The sequence below is a fragment of the Panulirus ornatus genome, chromosome 4, assembly GCF_036320965.1.
Source record: "Panulirus ornatus isolate Po-2019 chromosome 4, ASM3632096v1, whole genome shotgun sequence".
NCBI lineage: Eukaryota > Metazoa > Arthropoda > Malacostraca > Decapoda > Palinuridae > Panulirus > Panulirus ornatus.
The window spans coordinates 54455158-54475467 of NC_092227.1; the positions used below are offsets into that span (position 1 = coordinate 54455158).

General features: G+C 39.9%; 1 protein-coding gene across 7 annotated transcripts in view; it reads left to right on the forward strand.

Moving 5' to 3' along the window:
* The window catches only part of LOC139766293 (uncharacterized), a 540727-nt gene that overhangs the window by 410727 nt on the left and 109690 nt on the right, over window positions 1–20310 (forward strand). For 2 of the 7 annotated variants that reach the window (XR_011716836.1, XR_011716837.1), the window contains exon 13: window positions 10210–10272. The exons of the other annotated variants lie outside the window; for them this stretch is intronic. The gene's annotated coding sequence lies outside the window, so the exon portion shown is untranslated. The remainder of the gene's footprint in view (window positions 1–10209; window positions 10273–20310) is intronic. 7 annotated transcript variants of the gene reach the window in all.

Consider the following 20310-nt stretch of genomic DNA (forward strand, 5'->3'; position numbering starts at 1 on the left):
TCCACTAATCTTATATGGTTGTGAGGCATAGGCTATAGATAAGGTTGTTTGGAGGAGGGTGTATGTTGGAAATGAGATGTTTGCGGATAAATGTGGTGTGTGGTGGTTTGATAGAGTAAGTAATGAAAGGGTAAGAGAGATGTGTGATAATAAAAAGAGTGTAGTTGAGAGAGCAGAAGAGGGTGTATTGAAATGGTTTGGTCCTATGGAGAGAATGAGTGAGGAAAGATTGACAAAGAGGATTTATGTGTCAGAGTTGGAGGGAACAAGTGGGAGATCAAATTGGAGGTGGAAGGATGGAGTGAAAAAGATTTTGAGTGGTCGGGGCCTAAACATACTGTAGGGTGAAAGGTGTGCAAGGAATAGAGTGAATTGGAACGATGTGGTATGCTGGGGTCGACGTGCTGTCAATGGATTGAACCAGGTCATGTGAAGTGTTTAGGGTAAACCATGGAATGTTTTGTCGTGTCTGGATGTGGAAAGGACCTATGGTTTCAATGCATTACCCATGACAGCTAGAGAGTGAGTGTGAACAAACGTGGCCTTTTGTTGTATTTTGCTAACACTACCTCGCATGCGGGTGTGTGGGAATGTGTGTGTGTGTGTTTGTGCCATTTCATGTGTGGTGGGCTGGCCACAGGAATGGATAAAGGCAGTAAGTATGAATATGTACATTTATATATATGTATATGTTTATATATGTATATATGCGTATGATTGATTATGATGAAAATTATATATATTTTTGTATATATTGATATTGATATAGATAATCGCACCAGGTAGCACCAGGAAATAGACGAAGAATGGCCTATCCACTCCTATACACATATATATACATAATCTCCCACATACGCACATATACATATATATACATGCATAGACATTACATACATACACATGTACATATTCATAGGTGCTTGCCTTCATCCATTCCTGTCGCTACCCCTCCCACAGGAAAACAGCATCGCTATTCCCTGCTTCAGCAAGTTAGCGCTAGGAATACAGACAAATAGGTCACATTTGTTCACAGTCTCTAGTTGTCATGTGTAATGCACTGAAACCATAGCTCCCTATCCATATCCAGGCCTCACAGACCTTTCCATGGTTTACCCCAGATGCTTTGCATACCCTGGTTCAGTCTATTGACACCACGTCGACCCTGGTACACCACATCATTCCAGTTCACTCATTTCTTGCATGCCTCTCACCCTCCTTAATGTTCAGGCCCAGATTGCTCAATTCTTTTTCACTCCATTCCTCCACTTTCAATTAGGTCTTTTGCTTTGCCTTGTTCCCTCCACTTTTGACACACATATCCTCTTTGTCAACCTTTCCTCACTCATTCTCTACATATATATGTGTATGTTTGCCTGTGTATGTTTGGAGGGAACAAGAAGCGGGGGACCAAATTGGAGGCGAAAGGATGGAGTAAGAATGATTTTGAGTGTTTGGGGCCTGAACATACAGGACGGTGAGAGGCATGCATGGAATAGAGTGAATTTCGACGTTGTGGTATACTGAGTTTGATTTGCTGTCAATGGACTGAACCAGGGCCTATGAAACGTCTGGGATAAAGCATGGAAAGGTCAGTGGGGCCTGGATATGGATAGGGAGTTGTGGTTTCGGTGCATTGCATATGACAGCTAGACACTGAGTGTGAACGAATATGGCCTTTTTTGTCTGTTTTCTTGGTGCTACCTCGCTGATGCAGGGGGTAGCAATGCTGTTTCCTGTGTGGTGGGGTGGTGCCAGGAATGGATGAAGGCAAGGAAGTATGAATATGTACATGTGTATATCTGTATATGTAAATGTATGTGCATACATATGTGCATATGTTGAAATGTATATGTATATGTATTCATATGTACATGTATGTTCATTTACTACTGATCCATCAGGATATTTTAACATCACTTCCCATCTGACATTACCATTGCCCAAAATTTCTGACCTTTCAGTGGTGCTGGCAGGGCTGTATTGTTCTCTTGCCTGTTTTGGAGTGTCCTGCTGTAGTGTCCCTGTAGTCTTTACTTTTTTTCCCTCTTCCCTGTTGATGAATATCCTACTGAATTTCACCGTAAATTTCTTAGTCTGCCATAGTACCTCTTAGTTAGATGAATCCAAATTAAAGTCATATTAATGTATTACAGACACTCACTTAAACTTCTTCATGTTCCATGAGCATCTCAGTTTTGCCATAGCCATTATTTCAGTCATTATCTAATGCCATAACTAGCAAAGAGATTTCTCTCATTAGTATTATTTACATTAGTACTATTTAAAGCATATTGATAGACAATTAGTATTATGTAAAGTGTAGTAAAGAACTATTAGTAGTTAAAGCAGTTTCACTCAATGGTATCATTTAAAGCAATTTCACTCATTAGTGTTATTTAAAGTCTAGTTTAAAACCCCCTGCCATCTTGCTTATCAGGTGATACTGTACCCATCTTCCACTGACCAGTGTTCTTATCTTTAGACCATCCTGTCCAAGCACTCCTACTAGACCAAGAGAAATGATATAATTCAACAAACAAGACATGCAGTGAGCGCTAAGCTCTAGCTGTGCCATTTTGGCAAAATCTTACTTTTAGTTACCAGTGTGTATGATCTCTTTCATATAGAGATCTTAACTGAGCCATAGGATTTTTGATTTTCAATGCATTCTTTTTAACTGTTACACTAAGTTTATTCTTATCATACACACTTCTTAGGGAAGGTGTGGATTTTCCACTGTCAAGCCACTGGATTTTTTTTGTTTTAGTTTCAGTGCCAGTGTTACTTTTAGTTTGTCTTTGAGGATATCATTTTGCAAGCGTATGATCCCGAAAGTGTCAAAAATTACATTAAACCTATGCATATCACTGTAGTGGTATGTTGTTGGCCTGGGAGGTAAGACTGAAGTCGCAGCTTGGCTCCACAAGTTTCATGGGTCATAAGATAGGATGGTATGCATCACCTCTCCTAGCCCGTGCTAAGGTTTGCTATCACCTTGTTCACCTACTCAGTTTTGTGGGTGCTTATTTCATGTAAGCAAGATCCCACCCACATATCTTGAAACTGATGTTATAATAGTAAGTGAAGCTTGCGTAAGTGAACCTAAGCATTCTGGGCCCATGCAAAGTAGGGGAAAGGCACAGCAGCTAATGGAGCCATGTCAGATGAATATGTATCAGGTGTGCCATAAGGAAGTTGATAAGCTTATTACTACTTTGCTTATGATAATCAAATCATACACAGACAGTGAAGTAAAAGAAAGTATAGTTTTGCAGCTGACATTATAACTAGTAAAATGATCTGAAGCATAGAAAACAAAGAAAATATGCAAAAAGACTTAATTTTGATTTGCAGTTGAGCGGAAGAGTACTTGATGGAGTGGATTGAAGAAAAAAAGAACATGGAATGAATGATGATAAAGTGTTGTCATCCTACAAGGGCCCTACAGGGAAAGATATTGAAGGGAAGCAAATGTTAAAGATCATAAAAGTTGGAAGACAAGGAACCAACAAAAAGATAGCTTTGTTGAGCCAGGTAATGAGTGGCATGAGGAAAACTATCAATATGAGAAATAAAAAACTAACATTGGAAATATTCATTGCATGCATAAGAAATACAATTGAATTCTGTCGTGTTTCATGGATTGCTAACTAAACAAAATGGAATAAAGAAAGTTAAGAATCACCATACAAATATGATTAAGGATATGGAACACATGAACTACCATGAAAGACAGGAAATTATACTATTTAGATAAAAAAAACATGATGTTTGCATAACAACAAATAGATGGATGGAATGGAAATGTATTAGAACTAAAGGCCCAGCATCTTGGAAAACACAGAGTAATTAAGTTTGACTGAGTTTGGTAAAGTGTGTGAAAGAAGAAAGTTAAGAGTAAATGTGAATAAGAGCAAGGTTATTAGGTACAGTAGGGTTCAGGGTCAAGTCAATTGGGAGGTAAGTTTGAATGGAGAAAAACTGGAGGAAGTAAAGTGTTTTAGATATCTGGGAGTGGATCTGGCAGCGGATGGAACTATGGAAGTGGAAGTGAATCATAGGGTGGGGGAGGGGGCGAAAATCCTGGGAGCCTTGAAGAATGTGTGGAAGTCGAGAACATTATCTCGGAAAGCAAAAATGGGTATGTTTGAAGGAATAGTGGTTCCAACAATGTTGTATGGCTGCGAGGCATGGGCTATGGATAGAGTTGTGCGCAGGAGGGTGGATGTGCTGGAAATGAGATGTTTGAGGACAATGTGTGGTGTGAGGTGGTTTGATCGAGTAAGTAATGTAAGGGTAAGAGAGATGTGTGGAAATAAAAAGAGTGTGGTTGAGAGAGCAGAAGAGGGGTGTTTTGAAATGGTTTGGGCACATGGAGAGAATGAGTGAGGAAAGATTGACCAAGAGGATATATGTGTCGGAGGTGGAGGGAACGAGGAGAAGTGGGAGACCAAATTGGAGGTGGAAAGATGGAGTGAAAAAGATTTTGAGTGATCGGGGCCTGAACATGCTGGAGGGTGAAAGGCGGGCAAGGAATAGAGTGAATTGGATCGATGTGGTATACCGGGGTTGACGTGCTGTCAATGGATTGAACTAGAGCATGTGAAGCGTCTGGGGTAAACCATAGAAAGTTCTGTGGGGCCTGGATGTGGAAAGGGAGCTGTGGTTTCGGGCATTATTGCATGACAGCTAGAGACTGAGTGTGAACGAATGTGGCCTTTGTTGTCTTTTCCTAGCGCTACCTCGCACACATGAGGGGGGAGGGGGATGGTATTCCATGTGTGGCGAGGTGGCAGTGGGAATGAATAAAGGCAGACAGTGTGAATTGTGTGCAGGGGTATATATGTATGTGTCTGTGTGTGTATATATATGTGTATATTGAGATGTATAGGTTTGTATATTTGCGTGTGTGGATGTGTGTGTATTATATACATGTGTATGGGGGTGGGTTGGGCCATTTCTTTCGTCTGTTTCCTTGCGCTACCTCGCAAACGCGGGAGACAGCGACAAAGCAAAATAAAATGAAATAATTATTTATTTATTTATTTTGCTTTGTTGCAAAACACCCTCTTCTGCTCTCTCAACCATGCTCTTTTTATTTCCACACATCTCTCTTACTCTTACATTAATTACTCGATCAAACCACCTCACACCACATATTGTCCTCATACATCTCATTTCCAGCACATCCACCCTCCTGTGCACAACTCTATCCATAGCCCACACCTCGCAGCCATACAATATTGTTGGAACCACTATTCCTTCAAACATACCCATTTTTGCTTTCCGAGATAATGTTCTAGACTTCCAAACATTCTTCAAGGCTCCCAGGATTTTCGCCCCCTCCCGCACCCTATGATTCACTTCCGCTTCCATAGTTCCATCCGCTGCCAGATCCACTCCCAGATATCTAAAACACTTTACTTCTTCCAGGTTTTCTCCATTCAAACTTACCTCCCAATTGACTTGACCCTCAACCCCACTGTACCTAATAACTTTGCTTTTATTCACATTTACTCTTAACTTTCTTCTTTCACACACTTTACCAAACTCAGTCACCAGCCTCTGCAGTTTCTCACATGAGTCAGCCACCAGTGCTGTATCATCAGTGAAACAACAACTGACTCACTTCCCAAGCTCTCTCATCCATAACAGACTGCATACTTGCCCCTCTTTCCAAAACTCTTGCATTCACCTCCCTAACAACCCCATCCATAAACAAATTAAACAACCGTGGAGACATCACACACCCCTGCCACAAACCTACATTCACTGAGAACCAATCACTTTCCTCTCTTCCTACACGTACACATGCCTTACATCCTCGATAAAAACTTTTCACTGCTTCTAACAACTTGCCTCCCACACCATATATTCTTAGTACCTTCCACAGAGCATCTCTATCAACTCTATCATATGCCTTCTCCAGATCCATAAATGCTACATACAAATCCATTTGCTTTTCTAAGTATTTCTCACATACATTCTTCAAAGCAAACACCTGATCCACACATCCTCTACCACTTCTGAAACCACACTGCTCTTCCCCAATCTGTTGCTCTGTACATGCCTTCACCCTCTCAATCAATACCCTCCTATATAATTTACCAGGAATACTCAACAAACTTATACCTCTGTAATTTGAGCACTCACTCTTATACCCTTTGCCTTTGTACAATGGCACTATGCAAGCATTCCGCCAATCCTCAGGCACCTCACCATGAATCATACATACATTAAATTACCTTACCAACCAGTCAACAATACAGTCACCCCCTTTTTTAATAAATTCCACTGCAATACCATCCAAACCTGCTGCCTTGCCGGCTTTCATCTTCTGCAAAGCTTTTACTACCTCTTCTCTGTTTACCAAATCATTTTCCCTAACCCTCTCACTTTGCACGCCACTTCGACCAAAATACCCTATATCTGCCACTCTATCATCAAACACATTCAACAAACCTTCAAAATACTCACTCCATCTTCCTTCTCACATCACCACTACTTGTTATCACCTCCCCATTAGCCCCCTTCACTGAAGTTCCCATTTGCTCCCTTGTCTTACGCACTTTATTTACCTCCTTCCAGAACATCTTTTTATTCTCCCTAAAATTTAATGATACTCTCTCACCCCAACTCTCATTTGCCCTTTTTTTCACCTCTTGCACCTTTCTCTTGACTTCCTGCCTCTTTCTTTTATACATCTCCCACTCCATTGCATTTTTTCCTTGCAAACTTCGTCCAAATGCCTCTCTCTTCTCTTTCACTAATAATTCTTCTTCATCCCACCACTCACTACCCTTTCTAATCAACCCACCTCCCACGCTTCTCATGCCACAAGCATCTTTTGCGCAAGCCATCACAGCTTCCCTAAATACATCCTTTTGCTCCCCCACTCCCCTTACGTCCTTTGTTCTCACCTTTTTCCATTCTGTACTCAGTCTCTCCTGGTACTTCCTCACACAAGTCTCCTTCCCACACTCAGTTACTCTCACCACCCTCTTCACCCCAACATTCTCTCTTCTTTTCTGAAAACCCATACAAATCTTCACCTTTGCCTCCACAAGATAATGATCAGACATCCCTCCAGTTGCACCTCTCAGCACATTAACATCCAAAAGTCTCTCTTTCGCGCGCCTGTCAATTAACATGTAATCCAATAACGCTTTCTGGCCATCTCTCCTACTTACATACGTATACTTATGTATATCTCGCTTTTTAAACCAGGTATTCCCAACCACCAGTCCTTTTTCAGCACATAAATCTACAAGCTCTTCACCATTTCCATTTACAACACTGAACACCCCATGTATACCAATTATTCCCTCATCTGCCACATTACTCACCTTTGCATTCAAATCACCCATCACTATAACCCGGTCTTGTGCATCAAAATCACTAACACACTCATTCAGCTGCTCCCAAAACACTTGCCTCTCATGATCTTTCTTCTCATGCCCAGGTGCATATGCACCAGTAATCACCCATCTCTCTCCATCAACTTTCAGTTTTACCCATATTAATCTAGAATTTACTTTCTTACATTCTATCACATACTCCCACAACTCCTGTTTCAGGAGTAGTGCTTCTCCTTCCCTTGCTCTAGTCCTCTCACTAACCCCTGACTTTACTTCCAAGACATTCCCAAACCACTCTTCCCCTTTACCCTTAAGCTTCGTTTCACTCAGAGCCAAAACATCCAGTTTCCTTTCCTCAAACACACTACCTATCTCTCCTTTTTTCACATCTTGGTTACATCCACACACATTTAGACACCCCAATCTGAGCCTTCGAGGAGGATGAGCATTCCCGCGTGACTCCTTTTTCTGTTTCCCATTTTAGAAAGTTAAAATACAAGGAGGGGAGGATTTCTGGCCCCCCGCTCCCATCCCCTCTAGTCGCATTCTACGACACGTGAGGAATGCGTGGGAAGTATTCTTTCTCTCCTATCCCCAGGGATAGGGGAGAATTGTTAGAAATATATCAGAAATATAGAAGAACCTGGCATGAGAGATGGAGAGACTCAAGAAGATTAAAAATTTAATCTGAGTGAGCACTAAGACATTTGAAAAAAATATGATGTGTGTCTAAAGGAATTGCTAAATCAACCCACTACATACAATTTTGGAAACTGTGTGACTGCAGTTGACAACAGTATTATGATTTAAAAAAGATATGTAGTGAGTGGTACATGTTATTCCTGCTTCAAGCAAAATTTCATTGTTGATACTCACAGGTAGGTACTTATAAATAGCTTTAATAATTTTCTGATAACTTGTATTTATGCTTTATATGATGTTTATCTCTCTTAATATCATTCATAAACTGGTGATTAAGAGTGATACTAGACAGTATGCTTTATCTAGGATTATTAAATGATGATTTTCTTTGAGATGTAAGTAGATCATAGCTAAGTTGGAAGTAAGTTACCGTGAAATTTGCAATAGGTAGCAACATTTACTTGCTTAACAAAGCTTGTTAATTTGCATTTACACTGATATGAGTTTGTGTAACAAACTTGTATAGCTCATAGTTTGGACAGGAGATTTATGATGTTTGAGTGGTCCTTTTTAATCAATGATACATAATGAATTTTTGCTTACTTTCTTATCACAGGGGGTTTTATTGTTTGTTTGAAGTACTGTAATACCTGTAGAGCTGTACTAATTGTGTTGTACTTTTCTACTTACCTTTCTTGGACACAAGGATTTAGATGCAGTCAGTCTAAAGTTCATCCAAATTTCATGCCCTAGAAGAGAGTTTTCACTCACGTTAGACTTGTACCAGTCTGTCGTTGTACCATGTTTTGAAATTATGGCATTGTGAGATCATTCCCCAAGCTTATTTTTATGCATCTGATTTCTTATTGCTGTCTTTTGCCCATGTCTCTGCCAGACTTCTTTTTTCCTTACTAGGTTAACCTTCACATGCTATGTTTCCATCAACACTATCTCTCAAGAGCAAACATCAGGTGTGTCTGTATACAGGGCTTGTGGATGTCATTAACTTTTCGTATATAAGATCCATATTTTGTCTTGGTTCCCTTTCCATATGAGACCTTTTAGTAGAACCTTTCTGTGTCACATACAGACTGGTTCTCCTCTACATACCTACAATGCTTTGCAGACATATTCCCCATGGTATATAAGATTTGTTTTGCACATTTCCCCCATCTGTTTCCAGGGCTCCCTCTGTCTACCACTTACTTTCCACTAACTAGACTCCTTCAGTGCATCATACAAGGCATCTTCATACCATATTATTTTCATCTGTGTACTAAATTTTATCTGCATACCACTTTCCCAGTGTCTAACAGTGCATACTGTTTCACCTCAATATGCAAGGATTCTTAAACACAATAGCTTTCTTCCACATGCAAGGCTTTATGTAAACTGCAAGCTTATCAACATGTTAGTCCAAGTTCTGTCCTTAATAATTAGTCTCTTTATTGAGATCACAAAGATCTTGTTCAGTTATTTGATCCTTCTTTCTTTAAAGATCATAATTCCATTTCATTTTTAGAGACCAGGAATCCCCTGACATTCCTTTCAATCTGACTTTTCAGTCCTTGATAATCTATGATTGATTTTTATTAAGATGTAATACCAAGTAAAGGCAGCTTTTCAGTGTAATGGAAGCTAAGTTGTTAATTGGAAAATATTACTGATTGGCCAGTGACTTACTTAAATTCTTTCCTTTCAGAAAGTTGGTTGATTTGTCATTCCATTATCTTTAAGCAGTTTGTTTGTTTTTTTTAATTTTCCAAAAGAAGGAACAGAGAATTGGGCAAGGTGAGGGTATTCCCTCAAAGGCCCACTCCTCTGTTCTTAACGCTACCTCGCTAATGCGGGAAATGGCGAATAGTTTGAAAGAAAGAAAGAAACCAAGTAATTGTGTACTTACTTGCCTTTCTGTGGTTTTATTTTACCAGTTAGATATGTGAAGTAGTAAAGAACATTGATAGCTGTTGAGAAGGCAGCTTTTCAGTGTAATGGAAGCTAAGTTGTTAATTGGAAAATATTACTGATTGGCCAGTGACTTACTTAAATTCTTTCCTTTCAGAAAGTTGGTTGATTTGTCATTCCATTATCTTTAAGCAGTTTGTTTTCTTAGGCCCAGTAAAGTTTCCGAATTAGGAACTCAGTGATCCTTCTCTCCCTAACCTACTAACGCTTCTTCTTGACTTTACCTCACATGCGTCATTTGCAGGCTCGTGAATCCCCGGGGATCAGAGGCACACGACTGATGTACGCTTGAAGGGATGATCGGAAAGTGAGTGAGAGACTGCTTGCTTGTGGGTTGTCAGAAAATATTCATGACCCTCTTACTTAACTTCATATTGGTTTTACCTTCTTGAACCTATCCATTACTAGTCACTTTTGCACAATACATCCATGTAGTGAGTAAATAGAAAATTGTAGCATCTTATTAGGAAATAAAACAAAATTAAGACAATCATGAGGCCACTTGTATTAGACAAACCAACATGCAGAATTCTTTTATGGATGTTGGGTTTCCCATTTGATAATGTGTGATCTTCAATAAGTGAAAGTATCCTAAGAAAGTTCTGCTGGTGCCACCCTGCTTTCCTTTTGGTGTAGGATTTTATTTTTAACATCGTTTGTATCAAATTTTCCCATAGAATATCTGTTGCATTATATTCAAATATCATATGCTGCTGAGTTATTATGCTTGATATATAATCATTATGTATAAGCTTTATTTTCGTGTGACTTATTGATGGAAGGACCTCTTACAAAAGCTTTCCACCATGAAAACCACCAGTCTGACTTCCATTGCACTCAGATCACCTCCATTATCTGGCCACTCAAATTCAGTCCTTCCAGATTCATGGTGACATATGTATTGTGACCAGATGAGTAGACCTACCACTTGTATAGTATGGATTCCTCCTCCTGGTTCTGGTCCCAGGACACTGGACAGTCTAAGCATCTCAAAATTGTTGCAGTAAAGCTATGTGACTGTGACAACAGTGATGTATACAGAGAAAAGACTATGTAACCCTTTCACTGTGGCAAGCCTATGACATAACACCCACCTCCTGTGGTGGATTTTTGGAATTAAAGAAATATGTATTTTTTCATATTGCAAGTATGGCAGTGAATCAAGTTCTTGGACTTCATTACAAGAAGTTTGTTTAGATGCATTCATACAACAGTGTGAGGCATCAAAGGGTGCATTTCATTAGCTGGCATAAAGCAGTCAGCACTCCTTTATGCTGTTTCTCTTTTTTTTATTGTAGTACACTAGTACATCAACATATACACCCATGTCTTGCTTGCGATGGGAGTATGTTCCTGGACAACCTGTTGCAAGTCAGAATGTTATGAATTGAGTAGTTGAAGCCCATATCATTAGAGGTTTATGATCCTCAACAAAACCACCTATATATTACACTGTATTGACATAATTTTAGCTGTACTTGATGAAATCTTACTGAAAAAGGTGATGATGAGGGCTTAAGTTGCTGCAGGAATGGGATGGGGGTGGAATCTGGTTTTCTGGAAGGTACTTGAAGGTGCACAGTATGTCTACAATACTCCCTGAATTACCTGATTCACCAGCTCTTTCCATATCATGATTATAGGAAAAAAATTTTAATGGATAATACCAAAAACAGGTGGTGAAGAGGGCTGCTGGAGTGGGATAGGGTGGAGTGATGGCTGTAGATGGAGGTGAATTAGGCTTGTCTGTATCACTTTCTGAATTATTTGATTCAACAGCTGCTGCTATGTCTCAGGTACTAGAGATGAAGTTTAATGGATACTGAACGAAAAAGGTGGGTATGAGGGTGTTACGTGCTGCTAGATTGGTTAGCTTAGATTGAGCATTATTGGGAGTTAGGAGGTGAACTACACTCCTGTATGAGAACACCCCTGAAGTATCTTCTTCAGCAAGTGTTGCCATATTACAGATGATGCAGACGAAATGAAGTGGCTACATATTGAAAAAGTTGGTGTTGAGGGCTTGATGTGTTAATGCCAGCAGACCAGTTGGTGGGTTATGAATTTAATAGTATTTTATTATGAAATCATTAAGATATGCCTTACAAGTATATAAGTACTGGGAAGAAATGTAATGTATTTTATTATTAAAAGAAGACTATATAATGAATTTGACATATAAAGGTATTTTATTATTAAAAGAAAAATGTATAATACTTTTGACATAAAGGTGACAGAGAGTGAGCAAGAGCATTAGACTTAGCCTTGGCTATAAGATTATGACTGGCATTAAGTCTCCTAAGCACCTTTAATAAAACCTCAGTAATGATAGCTTCACATTTTGCACTCCTGAGTATCCTTAACATTCCTTCCAGATATGTTGAAATGCTTGCACTCACTTATAATGTGGTATATATTGAGTTAGCATTGAACACAAATAAATGTATTTTGCCATTTGATTATATAGAAATCAGATAGTATTTGAGGATATTTCCTATCAAAGAAAGACTCTTTCAGAAATGATCTTATGTAAAATTGATCACAAGTTGAAGTGCACATATTGCATGTCAGTACAGTGTAAGCTAATTTTGAGTGTGGTATATAATTGGTTAGCATTGAACACAAATGAATGTATTTTGCCATTTGATTATATAGGAATCAAATAGTATTTTGCAATGAAATCACTAGAATATGCATAAGTACATAAATACCTTAATATATGAGGACATTTCTTATCAAAGAAAGACTCTTTCAGAAATTATCTTTCTTGAAATTGGTCACAAGTTGAAGTGCACGTATTGCATGTCAATACACTGTAAGCTGATTTTAAAGTAACACAAGTTTGAAATGATACAGTTCAAAACATTGATAGGTGTATTAGTGATTGATATGGATATCTGTTTTGTATAAATAGGTATATTGTAGATATCTAATACATATATACATGAATTTATCCGGAGTTTCCTCTGCTTTTGCAGCAACATTGTTGTTGCACAGCTCCCTTGGAATTGCTAAGGGTAATGAACTCAGAAGAAAATATAACTGAAGTTTTCTATGACAACACAGACATGACAGTGGACAACAGAAAGAGTAATGTGTACAACCTTGCATGATATTTTTGAAAGTGGGAATCCTATTTTGTACCAATCACAGTATGTGGAAAAAATGACAGACTGTATACTGTATATCCACAGTGAAAGGGTTTTTAGAAGTCACTAAATTAACTGCAAATAATGAATTTTACATTGTAATGAATTCAGGGAAAAGAACTTGGTTAAATGAAGTGTAAATGATGTATATATATATATATATATATATATATATATATATATATATATATATATATATATATATATTTGCTTTGTCGCTGTCTCCCGCGTTTGCGAGGTAGCGCAAGGAAACAGACGAAAGAAATGGCCCAACCCACCCCCATACACATGTATATACATACGTCCACACACGCAAATATACATACCTACACAGCTTTCCATGGTTTACCCCAGACGCTTCACATGCCCTGATTCAATCCACTGACAGCACGTCAACCCCGGTATACCACATCGATCCAATTCACTCTATTCCTTGCCCTCCTTTCACCCTCCTGCATGTTCAGGCCCCGATCACTCAAAATCTTTTTCACTCCATCTTTCCAACTCCAATTTGGTCTCCCACTTCTCGTTCCCTCCACCCCCGACACATATATCCTCTTGGTCAATCTTTCCTCACTCATTCTTTCCATGTGCCCAAACTATTTCAAAACACCCTCTTCTACTCTCTCAACCATGCTCTTTTTATTTCCACACATCTCTCTTACCCTTACGTTACTTACTCGATCAAACCACCTCACACCACACATTGTCCTCAAACATCTCATTTCCAGCACATCCATCCTCCTGCACACAACTCTATTCATAGCCCACGCCTCGCAACCATACAACATTGTTGGAACCACTATTCCTTCAAACATACCCATTTTTGCTTTCCGAGATAATGTTCTCGACTTCCACACATTCTTCAAGGCTCCCAGAATTTTCGCCCCCTCCCCCACCCTATGATCTACTTCCGCTTCCATGGTTCCATCCGCTGCCAGATCCACTCCCAGATATCTAAAACACTTTACTTCCTCCAGTTTTTCTCCATTCAAACTTACTTCCCAATTGACTTGACCCTCAACCCTACTGTACCTAATAACCTTGCTCTTATTCACATTTACTCTTAACTTTCTTCTTTCACACACTTTACAAAACTCAGTCACCAGCTTCTGCAGTTTCTCACATGAATCAGCCACCAGTGCTGTATCATCAGCGAACAACAACTGACTCACTTCCCAAGCTCTCTCATCCCCAACAGACTTCATACTTGCCCCTCTTTCCAAAACTCTTGCATTCACCTCCCTAACAACCCCATCCATAAACAAATTAAACAACCATGGAGACATCACAGACCCCTGCCACAAACCTACATTCACTGAGAACCAATCACTTTCCTCTCTTCCTACACGTACACATGCCTTACATCCTCGATAAAAACTTTTCACTGCTTCTAACAACTTGCCTCCCACACCATATATTCTTAATACCTTCCACAGAGCATCTCTATCAACTCTATCATATGCCTTCTCCAGATCCATAAATGCTACATACAAATCCATTTGCTTTTCTAAGTATTTCTCACATACATTCTTCAAAGCAAACACCTGATCCACACATCCTCTACCACATATATATATATATATATATATATATATATATATATATATATATATATATATATATATATATATATATATATATTTTTTTTTTTTTTTTTTTTTTTTTTTTTTTATACTTTGTCGCTGTCTCCCGCGTTTGCGAGGTAGCGCAAGGAAACAGACGAAAGAAATGGCCCAACCCCCCCCCCCATACACATGTACATACACACGTCCACACACGCAAATATACATACCTACACAGCTTTCCATGGTTTACCCCAGACGCTTCACATGCCTTGCTTCAATCCACTGACAGCACGTCAACCCCTGTATACCACATGACTCCAATTCACTCTATTTCTTGCCCTCCTTTCACCCTCCTGCATGTTCAGGCCCCGATCACACAAAATCTTTTTCACTCCATCTTTCCACCTCCAATTTGGTCTCCCTCTTCTCCTCGTTCCCTCCACCTCCGACACATATATCCTCTTGGTCAATCTCTCCTCACTCATTCTCTCCATGTGCCCAAACCATTTCAAAACACCCTCTTCTGCTCTCTCAACCACGCTCTTTTTATTTCCACACATCTCTCTTACCCTTACGTTACTTACTCGATCAAACCACCTCCCACCACACATTGTCCTCAAACATCTCATTTCCAGCACATCCATCCTCCTGCGCACATCTCTATCCATAGCCCACGCCTCGCAACCATACAACATTGTTGGAACCACTATTCCCTCAAACATACCCATTTTTGCTTTCCGAGATAATGTTCTCGACTTCCACACATTTTTCAAGGCTCCCAGAATTTTCGCCCCCTCCCCCACCCTATGATCCACTTCCGCTTCCATGGTTCCATCCGCTGACAGATCCACTCCCAGATATCTAAAACACTTCACTTCCTCCAGTTTTTCTCCATATATATATATATTTTTTTTTTTTTTCAAACTATTCGCCATTTCCCGCATTAGCGAGGTAGCGTTAAGAACAGAGGACTGGGCCTTTTTCGGGATATCCTCACCTGGCCCCCTCTGTTCCTTCTTTTTGAAAAAAAAAAAAAAAACGAGAGGGGAGGATTTCCAGCCCCCCGCTCCCTCCCCTTTTAGTCGCCTTCTACGACACGCAGGGAATACGTGGGAAGTATTCTTAATCCCCTATCCCCCAGGGATAATATATATATATATATATATATATATATATATATATATATATATATATATATATATATATATATATATATATTGTCCCTGGGGATAGGGGAGAAAGAATACTTCCCACGTATTCCCTGCGTGTTGTAGAAGGCGACTAAAAGGGAAGGGAGCGTGGGGCTGGAAATCCTCCCCTCTCATTTTTTTTTTTTTTCAATTTTCCAAAAGAGGGAACAGAGAAGAGGGCCAGGTGAGGATATTCCCTCAAAGGCCCAGTCCTCTGTTCTTAACGCTACCTCGCTATCGCGGGAAATGGCGAATAGTTTGAAAAAAATATATATATATATATATATATATATATATATATATATATATGTTTTGGTCGAGGTGTTGTGCAAAGTGAGAGGGTTAGGGAAAATGATTTGGTAAACAGAGAAGAGGTAGTAAAAGCTTTGCGGAAGATGAAAGCCGGCAAGGCAGCAGGTTTGGATGGTATTGCAGTGGAATTTATTAAGAAAGGGGGTGACTGTATTATTGACTGGTTGGTAAGGTTATTTAATGTATTTATGACTCATGGTGAGGTGCCTGAGGATTGGTGGAATGCGTGCATAGTGCCATTGTACAAAGGCAAAGGGGATAAGAGTGAGTGCTCAAATTACAGAGGTATAAGTTTGTTGAGTATTCCTGGTAAATTATATGGGAGGGTAGTGATTGAGAGGGTGAAGGCATGTACAGAGCATCAGATTGGGGAAGAGCAGTGTGGTTTCAGAAGTGGTAGAGGATGTGTGGATCAGGTGTTTGCTTTGAAGAATGTATGTGAGAAATACTTAGAAAAGCAAATGGATTTGTATGTAGCATTTATGGATCTGGAGAAGGCATATGATAGAGTTGATAGAGATGCTCTGTGGAAGGTATTAAGAATATATGGTGTGGGAGGCAAGTTGTTAGAAGCAGTGAAAAGTTTTTATCGAGGATGTAAGGCATGTGTACGTGTAGGAAGAGAAGAAAGTGATTGGTTCTCAGTGAATGTAGGTTTGCGGCAGGGGTGTGTGATGTCTCCATGGTTGTTTAATTTGTTTATGGATGGGGTTGTTAGGGACGGTGAATGCAAGAGTTTTGGAAAGAAGGGCAAGTATGAAGTCTGTTGGGGATGAGAGAGCTTGGAAAGTGAGTCAGTTGTTGTTTGCTGATGATACAGCGCTGGTGGCTGATTCATGTGAGAAACTGCAGAAGCTGGTGACTGAGTTTGGTAAAGTGTGTGAAAGAAGAAAGTTAAGAGTAAATGTGAATAAGAGCAAGGTAATTAGGTACAGTGGGGTTGAGGGTCAAGTCAATTGGGAGGTAAGTTTGAATGGAGAAAAACTGGAGGAAGTAAAGTGTTTTAGATATCTGGGAGTGGATCTGGCAGTGGATGGAACCATGGAAGCGGAAGTAGATCATAGGGTGGGGGAGGGGGCGAAAATCCTGGGAACCTTGAAGAATGTGTGGAAGTCGAGAACATTATCTCGAAAAGCAAAAATGGGTATGTTTGAAGGAATAGTGGTTCCAACAATGTTGTATGGTTGCGAAGTGTGGGCTATGGATAGAGTTGTGCGCAGGAGAATGGATGTGCTGGAAATGAGATGTTTGAGGACAATGTGTGGTGTGAGGTGGTTTGATCGAGTAAGTAACGTAAGGGTAAGAGAGATGTGTGGAAATAAAAAGAGCGTGGTTGAGAGAGTAGAAGAGGGTGTTTTGAAATGCTTTGGGCACATGGAAAGAATTAGTGAGGAAAGATTGACCAAGAGGATATATGTGTCGGAGGTGGAGGGAACGAGGAGAAGTGGGAGACCAAATTGGAGGTGGAAAGATGGAGTGAAAAAGATTTTGAGTGATCGGGGCCTGAACATGCAGGAGGGTGAAAGGAGGGCAAGGAATAGAGTGAATTGGATCGATGTGGTATACCGGGGTTGACGTGCTGTCAGTGGATTGAATCAAGGCATGTGAAGCGTCTGGGGTGAACCATGGAAAGCTGTGTAGGTATGTATATTTGCGTGTGTGGACGTGTGTGTGTATACATTGTGTATGGAGGTGGGTTGGGCCATTTCTTTCGTCTGTTTCCTTGCGCTACCTCACAAACGCGGGAGACAGCAACAAAGCAAAAAAAAAATAGAAAATATATATATATATATATATATATATATATATATATATATATATATATATATATATATATATATTTTTTTTTTTCTTATATATATATATATATATATATATATATATATATATATTTTTTTTTCTTATATATATATATATATATATATATATATATATATATATATATATATATGAAACCACACTGCTCTTCCCCAATCTGATGCTCTGTACATGCCTTCACCCTCTCAATCAATACCCTCCCATATAATTTGCCAGGAATACTCAACAAACTTATACCTCTGTAATTTGAGCACTCACTCTTATCCCCTTTGCCTTTGTACAATGGCACTATGCACGCATTCCGCCAATCCTCAGGCACCTCACCATGAGTCATACATACATTAAATAACCTTACCAACCAGTCAACAATACAGTCACCCCCTTTTTTAATAAATTCCACTGCAATACCATCCAAACCTGCTGCCTTGCCGGCTTTCATCTTCTGCAAAGCTTTTACTACCTCTTCTCTGTTTACCAAATCATTTTCCCTAACCCTCTCACTTTGCACACCACCTCGACCAAAACACCCTATATCTGCCACTCTATCATCAAACACATTCAACAAACCTTCAAAATACTTACTCCATCTCCTTCTCACATCACCACTACTTGTTATCACCTCCCCAATTGCGCCCTTCACTGAAGTTCCCATTTGCTCCCTTGTCTTACGCACTTTATTTACCTCCTTCCAGAACATCTTTTTATTATCCCTAAAATTTAATGATACTCTCTCACCCCAACTCTCATTTGCCCTCTTTTTCACCTCTTGCACCTTTCTCTTGACCTCCTGTCTCTTTCTTTTATACATCTCCCACTCAATTGCATTTTTTCCCTGCAAAAATCATCCAAATGCCTGTCTCTTCTCTTTCACTAATAATCTTGCTTCTTCATCCCACCACTCACTACCCTTTCTAATCAACCCACCTCCCACGCTTCTCATGCTACAAGCATCTTTTGCGCACTCCATCACTGATTCCCTAAATGCATCCCATTCCTCCCCCACTCCCCTTACTTCCATTGTTCTCCCCTTTTTCCATTCTGTACTCAGTCTCTCCTGGTACTTCCTCACACAAGTCTCCTTCCCAAGCTCACTTACTCTCACCACCCTCTTCACCCCAACATTCACTCTTCTTTTCTGAAAACCCATACAAATCTTCACCTTAGCCTGCACAAGATAATGATCAGACATCCCTCCAGTTGCACCTCTCAGCACATTAACATCCAAAAGTCTCTCTTTCGCGCGCCTGTCAATTAACACGTAATCCAATAACGCTCTCTGGCCATCTCTCCTACTTACATACGTATACTTATGTATAACTCGCTTTTCAAACCAGGTATTCCCAATCACCAGTCCTTTTTCAGCACATAAATCTACAAGCTCTTCATTTCAATTTACAACTCTGAACACCCCATGTATACCAATTATTCCCTCAATTGCCACATTACTCACCTTGCATTCAAATCACCCATCACTATAACCCGGTCTCGTGCATCAAAACCACTAACACACTCATTCAGCTGCTCCCAAAACACTTGCCCTTACCCACCCCCATACACATGTACATACATACACATCCACACACACAAATATACATACCTATAAATCTCAATGTACACATATATATACACACACAGACATATACATATATACACATGTACATAATTCATACAGTCTGCCTTTATTTATTCCCATCGCCACCTCGCCACACATGGAATAACATCACCCTCCCCCCTCATGTGTGCGAGGTAGCGCTAGGAAAAGACAACAAAGGCCCCATTCGTTCACTCTCAGTCTCCAGCTGTCATGTAATAATGCCCGAAACCACAGCTCCCTTTCCACATCCAGGCCCCATAGAACTTTCCATGGTTTACCCCAGACGCTTCACATGCCCTGATTCAATCCATTGACAGCACGTCGACCCCGGTATACCACATCGATCCAATTCACCCTATTCCTTGCCCACCTTTCACCCTCCAGCATGTTGAGGCCCCGATCACTCAAAATCTTTTTCACTCCATCTTTCCACCTCCAATTTGGTCTCCCACTTCTCCTCGTTCCCTCCACCTCCGACACATATATCCTCTTGGTCAATCTTTCCTCACTCATTCTCTCCATGTGCCCAAACCATTTCAAAACACCCTCTTCTACTCTCTCAACCACACTCTTTTTATTTCCACACATCTCTCTTACCCTTACATTACTTACTCGATCAAACCACCTCACACCACATATTGTCCTCATGCATCTCATTTCCAGTACATCCACCCTCCTGCGCACAACTCTATCCATAGCCCACATCCTCGCAAC